The following is a 15562-nucleotide window of genomic DNA, read 5'->3' as shown; positions in this document are numbered from 1 at the left end:
TGTTGGGGGGGGGAGACTATATCGGAGTGCTGCGGTAATAACTACAGCTGTCTGCATAGACATATAATGCTTATTGTATTATATATCTACGGTTGTCTGCATTAAATAACTTAAAGGTACAAAATAAACGTTATTTTCATAAGGGCGTATGGTACAGTATGCAGTATGAGTATGGCGGTACTCTGTTTTCTGTTCTAACACAAAGACATAACATATTATTATACCTACCTATAATGAAAAATGATTATTAAAAACCGTTTGATATAGATATTTTAAAACCGATATGAAAGCTATATGTGAATAAAACGCCACTGCGAAAGCCAATGGCCATAATATTATATTGTTATACAACACTGTGCAAGTATCGGTATTCAGATTTTAGTTAGGCTCTATGTTATTACAATGTGTACCTATACACACTCTCGTCGTGTAAATAATATCATATCGGGTAGTGGGTACAGTAATCAGTATTATAGGACTATTGGCACAATAGTGGTTGACGTTTTAATATGTAGAGCCTTAATCGACAAGCCTTGAAACACACGCCGTCGTAATTAAATCAACTACGAGCGATATCGAATAAGGCGTTGGGAACGAAAGTGAACCAAAAAAAAAAATTTTAATATACGACTTGAATATCGGGTGACGCGTAGGTACACAAGTATACGATTTAATGATATAATATACACGACTGCACGAATGTGTATATACACATTTAAATTACAATAATATTCGACGCCCGAGACCTTTCGAGCTTCGGGCTTGGCAGTTGGTTGTAAAACCCAAAGGACAGAAATGGGAAGTATAAACCTTATAGACATAAAATTCACAAGTCATCGCAGCTAATATTCTGAAAGGTAATTTGGACTAAGATACTAAGATATGTTATAAACTGAAAACGAGAGCCTTGCAATGAGCCGCAGAAAGTTTGCGAGGACGTACGTGTTGTGTTCGTAGTTGTGTACCACGTTCCCACACTCCCACCTACCTATAATCATCATATTAACTGGTATCTTGCTCGTAGCTTTTACGTAGATACTTTTTACTCCCCCCCCCCCTTGCACATCTATCACGAACCCTAAGATCTCCGTATCCCCCTCATCCGTCTGCCATTTGTCGTTTCCAATCCATTCTCTCTACTCTCTAGTCCGTGGACGGTGGTATAAACTACATAACCTACGACAGGTAACCAAGACAGTTATAAAATCTCCTAAAAATGTAACTTATTTTGTAATACACTTTTGTCAACCTAACAGAATAGTAATACTTTTTTAATGTTTTTATAACACGTTACAAGTGACTAGTGCTCGAGTTGTTTGTATTTAAAACGGTATCTCGCGCCCGGCAGTGCGGACGTCGGTCACAATAATTCACAACTCGGAATAATGCTAATACATAATAATAATTACTAATAACCAGGTACATTATACCTGCCACACACAATATTATGAATTATTAGTATTGTTTATCGGATTTTAGTGTTATACCTGTCGTGCTATGGTATTATAGCGCACAATGGTAGCGGCGACGACCGTGGTGGTGGTTTTCGCGCGCGGTGGCCTTCAATAACGACTCGTTATCAGCGTGGTTGTGGTAGTGTGGTACTTGCGCGCACACGTTATCTCGGTAGGTATGTGCCACATGCGGTTCTGAACGGTCGTGAACAGCGTCGTAGTACATCGCAGTCGTCCGGTGAATGCGGTCCGCGTCTCGTTCGTTATTATCGTAACATTGTGTGTTCCGTCGCATATAAGCGGTTCGGTGGGTTTTCGATTGTGGGTGTAAGAGAGAGATACGCGATTCGACGTAGAGATTTTCACCAAAACATTAAAATAAAATACGGTCAACTCGCCGGGTGTGCGTATCGGACGTGTGGTCCTGACCCGACCCGACTTCGGAGATGACTCGATGACACCGGATCTTCCGTTGGTTACCGCCGCCGTGTGCAGTGCACAGGATTAATAATTTCTCGGACGCCGCCACAAACAGGTAATTTGGGTTTTTACCAGAGTTGGGATTATAATATTTATTATATTTTGGTCGTCGACGAACAGACCTACCGATATTACAATAAATTTGTTGTACAAATCGTCGTAGCGCAGAACAATAATATGTTGCATATTATAGTATATTTCACGACGCTATTATACCTACAACCACCCGTGTCTTGGGGTATAAATGTCCGTCGTTGGAATTTCGGTGTTTTTTTATTATACTCCCATAAACCCGTTACAATACTGCGGGTACTTACCTGAGCTCGTTTCGCACCCTCGCCATGTCTGACGTGTTTTCTTTCGAGCCGAATTTCTACTTTTTATTCGACGAAATATTAGGAAAAATTCTGAAGGTACACTGTATAGTATTTTTATCATTACACGATTACACGTTTACTCGCACTCGGAATACGTAGGGAAAAACGCCAGCGAAGGGCCACTTTGTTGACTGTTGTACAATATTGTAATAAATAACAGCGCGTCGGATTCGAGTTGAACTTTTGAACTAAACTATTACGACTGCCAGAGTGATCGTAAAACGTTAATAATGTTTATAATAGCTGGGTATATTTATAAGTTAAAACGATAAATTCAAAAATCAAGACTTGCCCGGCGGGTTCGAAATTATCATGTCAAAAGTGTTAATAAACCATAACCATACTGTGTAATCGATTAGTTTTAAAAACCATGGACATAATATGGGCACGGGTCGATACGACGATTTTCAAATTATCTTCCCACTTTGATAACTTCTATCTAATCTGTATCAGTCTATCTACCGATTCTCACAATAACATTGTAAATAATTACACCACTCTATTCGTTATCGCCGGCAGACCATCATCGGCATTAATACCCTTTTTATACATCGAATAATATCAGTTACAGCCTGCTGTAGACGAGATGTCAATTAACATAAAAATATAATATTATCATTTCTCTACCCACTTTAGGTAAACATTTTTAAGCGTCGACCGTCAGTCTATTAACGTCTAAATGTTTAAAAAACTAACATTTTATATTTTTTTTATAAAACTATAAAAATAAGAAGATAATAAGACACTCGTCGCATCAATTTATGTTCGAGTTTTTTCCATTGTATTTCATAGTTTCGAACGATTTTTGAAAATATTTAATAAATATTTTAGTAAATTAATTTAAAAATTACTTATGTATATGATTGTACACAAAAATGTTGTTATAGGACCGTTTATCACACCTGTACCTATCTATGAACAAACCAAGTTATAAAACTAGAAATTAATTTTAAAAACAAACTTTGAATTCAAAATCTTTAATTTGTATAGGTATGGCCCTCGACAACGGTGTCCCGAAAAATGGAAACCTACCCGACTACCCTATACTACCCAAATTATACTATCCGCCGGTATAACACTGCACCTCCGCCCATCGTGTGCAACGATATGAAAATAAATAATATTGTAATTTATTACCTATTCACTATCGCGGGTGTATTATTCGTATAAGTTAGGTATAATATATTGTTTACTTAATGTTCCGGCTGCAGACTCGCACAAGTATCACGGGGTCGTGTTGTCATGATCGTATAATATATAATACTGCACTGACCGCACGACTGGATGCGAACGCATTAAAAACTGCCGCTTTGAACTCTGTGATCACTTTAAACTCTATTAATCGAGATATCGTGTACGAGGTGAAGTACCTACGTGTACAGTTTGTGTGACCGTTTATAGGTGCGCTAAAACGCCACATTACACTATATCACAGAAGTCTATGTCCACGAAGTAAAAACATAACAAAAGGATTTGTGCATGGACGAAGGAGCCAATAATCTGCGTTTGACAAGGCGGTAATACCTATATGCAGGTTAAGTGCCTCCTATGTATTATGTAAATAGTGGTGCGCATACAATAGTATTTTTTTACGTGATATGCCGCGTTTCACGCACAAAGGTTTTATTTTTATAATAATTTATATGATTATGTGTTGAATGCTGTGCAGCAGGCAATATCTGAATATTGTGTATGAATTTAAAAACCTTATCGCACAAAACAATAATAATTTTCTCTGCCACGACGTAATAATATTAAGTAATATTGTGACGTCGTCAGAAATGCGTTAATAATAGTATCCTGTGCTTATCGTCGCAGTATTTTTTTAATTCCGTTCTGCCGAATTTTTCTGCAAATATTTAAGTCAGCTATCAAACGGCCATCCGGTTTACGCAGCCATGATGTGTTTTCTATTAACTTAATTTTAAACGAGCTGATATTTTTATTTCCAATATAATAATACATTGTCAGATATATTGATAAGTTATTCTAACAGTATTGTATTCAATTAAAAAACTATTTAAAAAAATTTATTTTTTCCTAATTTGAAATTTAAATGTAAAAATCTAAAAAAAGTATATATCACTATAGAATTAATACAATATTTTACAAGAACTATTTAAATTGAATAAAACGATTTTAAGCAACACAATTTAACGTCATCTGAGTATGTTATGTGAATGCGTGTTACATTAAACACATCACCCACTTCAGACATTTTATGAATTTTTTAATTTACCTCGTCGTGGAAAGCGAACGTTAAAATTACTCATAGAGAAGAGACAGGAGTACAGGACGCATCTTTGTTTATAACTTACTCCCGACTTACTACTACTACTGTATAGGAAATTTAATGTTATGCAAGATACTATTTTCTGTTCTGCAAATAATAATTATCTATAAATTATTAATTATTGTAATAGACTGGATGCAATTTTACGATCGATTCTTATGCTTTTGTTATAACAAATTTTTTTTATTGGAAGTGATGAAGTTTAATGCTAACTTTTACGATTGCGGTCACGTTAATTATACGGTTACCACTTTACCAGTAGTGCTGTTCTCTCCCTCACGAACACTCGTACGCGTTGTATCTGTCGCGGTCGCTGCTTTCTCTCATATAGGATATTATAACCGTTTATACAATATTGTATTAGGTATATATCTAGTTTGATATTTTTTCAACATGACGTATATGCGCGTATATGTTACACATAATAATGTTACATGTCAATAATATCATACAATAATTTGATATCTAATAATTGAAATACTGTGAAATGTGTCAAAACCTAGAATGACTAAACCGATGAGAGGCACGTACGTCCGGAATTCCCTGCACTGTAGTTGACCTAATAACAAAGTACCCATTGATTATACATCATAGTTTTACCTATTATACCTATAATATACATAAGTTACAACTAATAACATACGGTCACATTTCTTGGGAGTGATTTTAGATTTCACCAAAACACCGGTTAAACAAAATGGTAATGAAAATGTCTAATGTCAAGTTCACCAGTTTTATTTTCTTACCTGTAATCAGTATACTATAATAGTATACTATAATCTGTATATTATGGAAACGCCGTCGGTGTCAAGTTTTATATTTTATATCCAAATTGTCCAAATTGTCCAAATTGTATTATTACTACTAGATTTTTTAATATTAATTTTTATCCATTTTTAAATTAAAATTTTTATATATTTTTAAATTTTTGGCATACAAATTTATAGATGATTATCTATATGTATAATATATATAATGTTTGTCTGTCTGTATGTCCTTTGTGCATTCCTAACCTTTGAGAAGAAGATAGGCTACTTAAAAAAGGGTAAATTATAGGTCCAACCACGGGAGGTGCTCAAACATGGATTTTGAGATTTACGATGGACATTCTTGTTTATAAATGGTTGCTATTATTGGTTTTAATAATAATAATTATAAGATGAGCGATAAGCGATAAGCCAGTTGGCACTTATATGTATTTCAGTATAGAATGTCTAAAGTTCGTACTACTATTCGTGGTACATTTTTGTTTCATTGTTTTTTTCTTATTTTTACATTTTTATTTTGAAAAATGTTTGGTTTTTTTTTATTAATTTGGTTTTAGTACGGTTAAGTTAGGTTAGTATTAATTGATTGTATTAATCAAACGTAGGTTAAATTAAGTAAAAATTACAAACTTGGAGAAACTTTCATACTTTAGAGTTAAATTATATTTACACTTACGGGGTCCGCAATCTACCTTAGATTGCCTACCTGATAATAAACTGCTCGCATAATCACAAGCCAATCTTACAGACAACACCGGTCGGGATGGCTATTTACATTAAAATCGAGATTAAAATTTAATATAGTCATTTACACTTTAAAAGGCATTGCTGCCAAAGCGTGTTACACCCAAAATGAGTTGAACAATCACAATTTTTTTCCCGGACAACGCCAGGTGGTATTATTAAAAAATTATATTTTTATTTTTATTTTTAATAATAAAATAATTTTAATAATTTTGTATCATTGGCTTAGTTTAAATAGTTCTTGTAAAAAATGCTATATTTTTATACTCGTACGTAATTTAGACTTTTAATTTTTCATATTTGAAAAAGGGCATTTTTAAAATAGGTATATACTGTGACGGATTTTCCATACGTCCCATTCTCGGTTATTAAAAAAATAAAACACAACTAAGAGATATATAGGTTTCTGTAGACTTGGAAAAAAGTTATTGTGAAAAAAATTAAATGAATGGTAATAATTACGACAATTTCATATTATATTATGTGTAAAGTGCGTGAATAATATTTTAATGTCATTAAATTACGTGCACGTGGGACGCGTAGTTAAAAAATTCGACGAGTATTATAAATTATAATACAGTATATATGTATAGTTTATATATTCGTCGTTTATGGAAAAAGGCCTTGAAAATTAAAAAAATTATTGCAAACTTTAACTAAATATTTTATGTAAATATTACTGTTTGCCGTTAGTTGTTTGAGAATTGTTTTTAAAATAAAATGAATGTATCTATACATTTTACTGTACACAATATCTAGAAAAAAATAACGCTTATGGCTTATCCTTCACAATAATTTATAAGAATTCCAAATTATTATAACTATATTAGTCTGTGATCCATGATTAGGTATAGCTTTATAGGTACTTATAAGTTATAAGTTATAATATATCTAAAAAAAATCTACAATACCTAATTATAATACATTATTTTTGACCCACAATTATCTTTGCACAACTCGGTACTCGCTGAGGAAATAACACCTATATTTATTAAAAAACCGCAATATCAAGATTGACTATAAAAAAGCCAATCATCGTTATGTCACGATCGGTCCGATGTAGCTGGAAGTAGGTAGGTACCTATTATTCAATGCGTGCTGGTCGTATGCGTTAATGCGTTAACTGCAGTTAATTCGACAGATACCCAAGTGCATCGATTGCGATGTTCGGTGTCTGATATTCCAGTGAATTTCTAGAAGTTATCGTGTTTAATAATAATATATGCAATGTACATAATATTTAAATTATAACAGATTATATTATATGACCCGTCATTGCTTTACGTGCGTCCACGGAATACGAATTAGGTATCTACGTTTAATAATAATTATATCACTGCAGCAGTCGTCGAACATGTCAATTTTCACGAACTAGATTCGTAAAAAAACCGGCAAACCGCATTTTAGTGACTCACGCGTCCGAATGACTCATAATACGACCGGGGCAGTGTTTAGCATACCTAATGATGATCATAATAAATATATATAACAACAATAGTAAAGTATTAGGTACGTGTCTGGACCAAAACTGTCCGTGTCTGGTGATTATCATCGTAGTTGGATTGTAGATAATATTCTCTTTTCGTTAGTCTCCCATAGAGGTACGTATTATGCAGATGCGGCGGTGGCGGAACTGGTTTCTCTTACCAGGTGTTCAGTCGTAAAAACATTTATTTACATTTTTTCGAAAAATAACATTTCCCCGCGGCTAGATCGCTAGTGCCGCCCAGGAGTGCGAATAGAAGAATCAATTATTTTATTCAATTTTTCTGAAAAATAATACACGTTTTATAACATGTAATGACGTGTTTTCACCACCACGGCAGACGTGTATTATCGGAAAATATATGATTTTTTCCCCTACAGATATAATATAATATGGATATGTAGTAGGTATGTACAGACTAACGACTACCAACGATTGTGCGAACCCCGCAGCGATATACAAGGAAAACATTTAAATATCAGCTATACTAAGCCCCGCGTATAATATTGGTATATTATTAAAAATATATTTCGAGTTCGACACGGACGTTCCGGTATTTTATTCTGTATGGGTGAAATATACCAGACTTTCTATGTCTATACTACCAGACTTAAAAAATGTTGACCCCTGCGGCTTCTGCAGATCGGCTTTTCGCTATGGCTATACGATTTCAAATGATCTCAGCAAAAACAATGTGAAAATAGTAAATGTTAAATGGTGTTCAAATGTTGAGATGCAAAGTAATTTATACTTTTCATGATGTTTCTATAGAACAACTATAGTAATTTTATTTTGTATGTAATTTATAAAATATAACAATACCGGTACAACATACAAACAATAAATAATATAATATTATGTTCTTTATAATATCTATGGTTTTATAAACGGGTGTAATTTTTTTTCTGGGTACGTTTTTACCGGGGACTTTTTTTCTGGGAACCTTTTTTCCGGCATTATAATATTATATGCTTACATAAATGAATCACGTACTTAACTTTGCGGTGGTCTAACATTTTCCATCGACGATAGAATATCTTTTATAGTTTGTTAATATTATGGAATTTTATTTAATTTTCAATGCGAGGTGAGTTGAGAATAACGTGGAATGCAATTTTTTGTGAGCTATGTATAGGTACAGATAACAGGTATAGGTGATTTAAAATGAAAAACTAAATATTTTAGCTCTTCGTAAAAACCCATTTTTTATGACAGTTCTATACGGATATAAATGATATAATATAATATGATTATGATATAGAACATAGATGATTTATGATTATAAAATGGGTGAACGGTAAATGGTTGGTATAGATTATCCACATGTCATGGTCATTTGACTCAAAATTATAACCTTTTTTGTTTTTGTTCGGAATTTCAATTCAATATTGCATAAGATAATTTTCAATGTTTACGTATGATTTCGCATCACCGTGATTCGTGAATGATGTAATATGACGTACAAAACCAACTACAAAACGCTTAGATATGAAGAGTTTGTACGCTGTACATATTATATTTTACAGAGAATACAAAATAACTATTGGCACAATAACGATGACGACTATCGCATACAAGTAGTTACAACTGCTAGAAAATAGGAACGATTATAATATTAAAAATAATAAAATCAACATAATATATTATATTATATTATATTTTGTATATTATTTTTAAGCCACTGAATAGGCACGATCGTAAAAATTAATAATGCATTTCGTTTACACGTTTGGCTTCAACGAAATAATAGATTACTAATCGTTTGGTTTTTCAAATTAATTATCTGTTGTAGGGGTTAGGTCCCATTTTGGTGTTTATGATTATAGCGTATTGTAGCGTAGTTAGTAAATCCAGCTTTTGGGTGTATCTCGCCCGCATTGTGTATACGTACAACAGTACTTTATAATAAATGATACTATAGGTACCTGTAGTTTAAAAAAACAGTACTCGCTAATAGAATTGTGTCACAAAGTCTATTGTCCTATAGATTTCTCTGTCCTGTTAATCCTAAATGCAAACAATGTACTTGTGGACAATGTACTTATATTATAGAGTTTCTATAATATAATAATATTATGATGTGCGAAAATATCCTGATTTATGAGAAATAAATAAATAATACTTTGATACTAATGATACCTTCAACTCATAAGTGTAAACGATAGTATCTAAATCTAAATACGCGTGGGATTAGGAAACATTATAAACTATAATATTAAGATTGACAATATAAGTACATAATATAATATGCGTAAAGTGCCAAGTTTGCATTCAGATTTCCATTATTGAGTTTAAGATTTTACAAGTTATAAGTGATTCTTTCTAGCTTTATTGTACTAAGTGTAATATGGTCTGTATACCTAAGTTACTTTTAGTTTTGAAGTTTGCTAATTAACTTAAATAATGAGTTAAATTTTAAACTAAGATTTATTGTGAACTAAACGTGTTATTTATTTTATAACACCATCCAGTAGGTTAGTGTAACCACTAATATTTATTATTAATTGAAATAATTTTACTTAGTACATAATATTACTATTATTGTAGAAATAAATAATAATTTAAGTAACAAAGTGACTTTTCTCCGGGCTTGCTGTCTCAAACTCTCAACTGTTAAAATAGGAATATATCTTGTACTTAGCATATTATTATACTGCAGCTATAATATAGTTGTAGTTAGTCGAAAATATCGATTCGGAGCATTGCAGTTATAGGGGGTTACAAAAATTGCTGTACCCGCAGAAAATGTACGATCGAAATATTATTGCGCGTATGTGGTATGCTACTGATCTCCTCGCGGATATAACACGTTCTTATGTACGCAATTGCGCTTTTAACAATATAATATTATGCAAATTTATGTAGGTATAACGATTTATAATCGTAATGTATGTACCTATAATTATATTTTAATGATCCTTCCAGTGCACTTAATGCTTAATAACTAGGTATATAAATTATCCGAATTATCGTATTTTCAAACGACAATTCGTTTGGTATACCTATAGTTGGTTTTAATAATATTTGTACGTTTAAGATTTTATAAAACACAGTAATGACTAATGAGCTTAACGTCTGTGAGTCATTTTAATGTATTACGACTATAATGGTACGGTGTCACAAGTGTTAAATAATACATTATCGGTATATTCGTAATATTATATATATTGCATTACCTATAGGCTATAGTGAATATAATATAATGGAAACATCAAGATTCTTAACGTAATTTGTATACACGATATCGTTGATACCAGTACTATATAATATCACATTTTGTTAAATAATTTAGTACCTATTTATTAAATATATCACTATAATATATTATGTATCGCTAATCGGAATAAATAAAAATCATTTATAACACATTTTTGTATGGAATCATTGCGTCTTTTATTATAAATTTAATAAAATGAGCTTTTACAAAAATAAACAATTCAATAGTATTAATAGTATTAACAGATAAAAATCATAAGTAGGTATTGAAAAAATACTGTTGGTAGAGAATATAATAGTTATAATCTGTTGACTCATAGTTAGATACGAATACCATTTTGTATATAATTTACACTGAATATAGTATACTTATACGTCTGCGTATAATATAATATAAATAAATATACTGATATTTTCAAAGTTCAAACACTCGAAAGACGTCATTTACTTAATATTTATTGTCTAAATAAAAACAAAACAATTGTAGTAATATATATATTGTATATTCATGCAGATTTTTTTTTGTTAATTATACCTATTTACTTATTATATACCCCCGGCCTTATGCATTATCTAAGTAGGTACATTTTCGATATTTTTTTTATTTGAATTGGTAGACACTAGACACACGACATACACGTATATAGCTTAATGAATACGATGAGTATATTTTTGTTGGTTGTCATAAAATATAAAGGATTGTTTTGGGATAATTATTGATTCTAATCTATACTCGATGGAATGCGTTATAGACTATAGTGGATTTTTTGAAGCATGTGTCTGTGTGACAAACACACTTGCGCAATAATCATACAAAAATTACCCAAATTATTTAAGAGGTCTGTTTGTTTTCTCTCTCTCATCCACGCGCATCATAGACAAAACGCGTTTACGCAGTCTAAATAGAACTCGCTCAATTTGGGTTCTAGAGTAAAAAATACCTATTTTAAAATGATAAAACACAAAAATACGTGTCACCATCATATACATTAACCAACACTAAAATAAATCGCAATACAACATTACAACGCGAACATTCGTTATTATCTAGGATTTCTTTGGATTATAAAAACTTAGGTATACCTACTCATAATATAATATCCAAAATGTAAATACAATACAATTTCTAATTTCTATGTAACAGTCGTACTATATAGAAGTGTATAAAGCTGTATATTTTACCTACATATACCGTAACCTGCAAACAATTTATGTGACTAATTGTGCATCTATACTTTGAGCACAGATTTGTGCGTAATAATCTTTGGGAAACAGACGGTACGGGTCGACGGGCCGGATGATTAGGACCAATGATTGTGTTATGCAGCCGTGCAGGTACGAATTAAATGCGGTTTTTGAGAGCTGTCGCTTCTCGATCATCTTTTTTAAGATTTAAGGGTAGTTGGGTCACATATAATATACCCTATTTTCATCTACTCTTTGGTTAGGCGCTGAATGCAAAAAGTAATAACTAAAGATATCTTATAGTAAAGGTACCTATTATCTAACTATACTTGTAAGAACTAAAAATGTTTAAACACAATTTAATAATGGTTGATAGATTTCAGATTGTTAATGGGTTATTTTAGGTTCGTTGTACCACTGAACACGACATTCAATATCATACAAGCACTCACGCTAACGACGACGAGCTTGGTTGTTGAGGTTCGCGTTCGGAATTTCGCCGTGCTGCACAACATGACTTGTTAACGTATGCACTCGTGGACTCGGTGAAACTAAAACATAAAATTGATAATAAATAATAATGCAAAAACAGCGCGATGGTAGTCAAGGACTTGACAATATGAGAAAATATCGAGGTTACCAGCTCAGCGCGATTACCATAAAAGATAAATTGGGGGTAGCTTCGACTGTTTACTGCGCTTAAACCACTCTGGATTTCGCTGACAAATTCGTTGGTGAATTCTATGGTTTTATGTTTCCGCGTGGCTCCTTCGTACGTAGGTGACCACAGTTAGCTCGGCCAAGGTGACCGCCAAACATATCATTGTGTGTGGCATACTCGTGGTGAGTGGTTAACCGCAATATATTCGGTTGGTCGTCAAGTCTTACCACAATAACGACGGTTGTCGTCGCTGTCTGTTTTATCCAGGCCCGAGGTCCGGTTCACTACGGTTTTCGATCGAATCTCTTTAGCGTAACTATATCTGTGAGTGCTAATAATATTATATAAAACAGTGATAGTAATATAGATGTGTGGTGTTACAACATTTCGGCGAGACGAGTCTTCCGAAACGAACATCATCCATATTTTTATTACCCGACGAAACGCCACCACCCTCTCCCCGAGGATTTCGCACTGAGCGGCTAGTAAAGGAAAAAGAAAGGGTGCACATCAGGGACCATTATTATTCACGAACTCTTTTTCGAAAATAGAGAGAATTTCATTCTTCTCTTCGACGCTTTTTTTAGAATTTGTTGTATTTGCACACAATGTGTATTATACATGCCTAGGTTTGGAATATATTAATAAAATCTTGGTATAATAGTCACGCATCATACCAATAAAATTGTGATTTATCATGGATTCGCTCTATTTATATTCATACTATACTGGTATAGACATGTATGTCATATAATAAGCACTATAATATTATAATTGTTTGCTATTTTATTTTAATTAAGATCACTTCTAAGACGTTCTACACGATAAATAATGACATAAATAAGATCTATTTTTTATTAGTACCTGTAGAAATCCTTAAAATCAGCTTAAATTTTATCAAAATACTTAACCTTTTATTGTTTATAGAAGGCATCAGCATAATATTTCTTCACACTATTTCAACTGCAGCTGCAGATAACACTCTACGCACGACCACACATGCTACATATTATTATTTTAAGCGTTTGAATACAGTATTTCGAGCAGTATTTAGATTATAAACATAATATTATACTATTTCATATTTTTATATCTTATCTCACCGATGATTATTCATGTTAGGATATGCTATATGGGCAGCAGTTTTAATTTTATTTCCCCTCAATGAACGAATATTGATTATAGTATTACACCAATTAATATTACCTTGGAGTAATGGAGTGTCATACGGCGTAATAAAATAAAATATATTTACCAACGTCATGATGAATTTAATAGCGGGGCATGTTAATATTATAAAATATACTCGATGATCTCTTGGAGGCATATTACCTATAGTGACAATTATCACAATAAGTATAAGAAAATTAAAAGTGTATTGGAAAAAATACCATATGTTTATAAATATCATGGTAAAGGAGCTTAAACATTTTTATAAATTACTATACTTATATTAAGTATTGTAACGAATATCCGGAGAGTTAGTTTAAATAAATAGTAGACACTTGTTTGCGCGCGACGTGCACGTCGTCCTAAGCAGGTTTCCCGGTTGTACGTTTCCCACCCCAATACCCGTTCGTTCGTTTGGCCAACTATTTTGTTCCCAACGTTGTGGCAATTTAAATTGTGGTTTTATATTGTGTCGTCGTTCGTTGGTTAATTTTTTGTAAGGTAAGTAGTGTCGCAAAAATAAAAATGTTTTAATTTAAAAAAAAAACGGATAATTTGTCAGTTAATAATAGTTAAACATTTTTTTTGAAAATATTTTTTCGCGGGAGAAACGTGTAAGGATATAATAATAAATAATAATTATATCTATTAGTAATATTATTTAGAAGTAAAAACATCTTCATTGCGAGTACCACTCATATACCATAGATTGGGTGGTTGTAAACTCGGCCTCTGATTTTCTAAGCAGTTTAAATTTGTGAGCTGGGCGCCTTGGCCCTGATTTATATACCCTTGTTTTTACCTAAGTAAGTATAGGATACTATTTTTATTTTTGAGAAGTGTTTAGCATAAGTTACATCACCAAAAATGCTATATATTATAATATTATAATCTAAACATTAAAAAAAAAAGTCGTAATATTACTTAATCCGTACTCACAATATTATATTTATTTAATATAAAATGTATCCGTGAGTATGTACAGAGTATCCCAAGCTAGGTTACTAACCTAACCTAACCTAACCCTCGTCATAGGCTATTGATAGACTAGGTTCTTTTAAAAGTTCGAGGATAAAAGAAACAAAATTTCCTTTTAATCATCATAATATAGTATAGCTAGCTTGTATAATATATAGTCAACTGCATTTGTTATAATGCTATATAGTATACATACGTATATAATAGGTACGTTGTGTAAATCTATATATTATATATATTATATATTTAAATATGTGTATGTAATAAACACGTTAACCTCTCTGCACGGAGCCTATATAGTATAGAGTATTATTATATATACATAACTCATCGCGTTTGAATAATGTAAAAAAAAGTCACTCGACCATTTTACATTTTGCAAATACAATTTTATTTTATACATTTTAATATATGCAATACCCATTAGTCGCAAAGCAATATAAATTATATGCATCGACAATGGCCAAGATATTCGATATTGAGTATTTGTATAATGTATATATGTATATATATATATATATTATGAAGAACAATACGTGCGTGATGTATGCTCGTCGATAACGATCGAACGTATACCTGAAGTACCTAGGTAGGTATATATTATTATTATCTCTGCTGCAGTAGGTATAGTACACGGCTCACGTGTCTTTGTCGCATCTAAATTCTAAAGCTTGACCATTGAGAGAGAGAGGGGGTGATTCAATTTTTTTAGTATAACTTATAATCTGAACAGCTTTCCCTCGATAGAACT

General features: G+C 32.2%; 1 protein-coding gene across 1 annotated transcript in view; it reads left to right on the top strand.

Moving 5' to 3' along the window:
* The first annotated feature begins 1606 nt into the window (after positions 1 to 1606).
* The window catches only part of LOC100573316 (shootin-1), a 49878-nt gene continuing 35922 nt past the window's right edge, over positions 1607 to 15562 (top strand). Inside the window, exon 1 of the mRNA XM_029489366.1 lies at positions 1607 to 1989. The gene's annotated coding sequence lies outside the window, so the exon portion shown is untranslated. The remainder of the gene's footprint in view (positions 1990 to 15562) is intronic.

Source organism: Acyrthosiphon pisum, chromosome A2 (assembly GCF_005508785.2).
Source record: "Acyrthosiphon pisum isolate AL4f chromosome A2, pea_aphid_22Mar2018_4r6ur, whole genome shotgun sequence".
Lineage (NCBI taxonomy): Eukaryota > Metazoa > Arthropoda > Insecta > Hemiptera > Aphididae > Acyrthosiphon > Acyrthosiphon pisum.
Note: the sequence above shows the minus strand (reverse complement) of the source record. Positions and strands in the feature narration are given on the sequence as shown.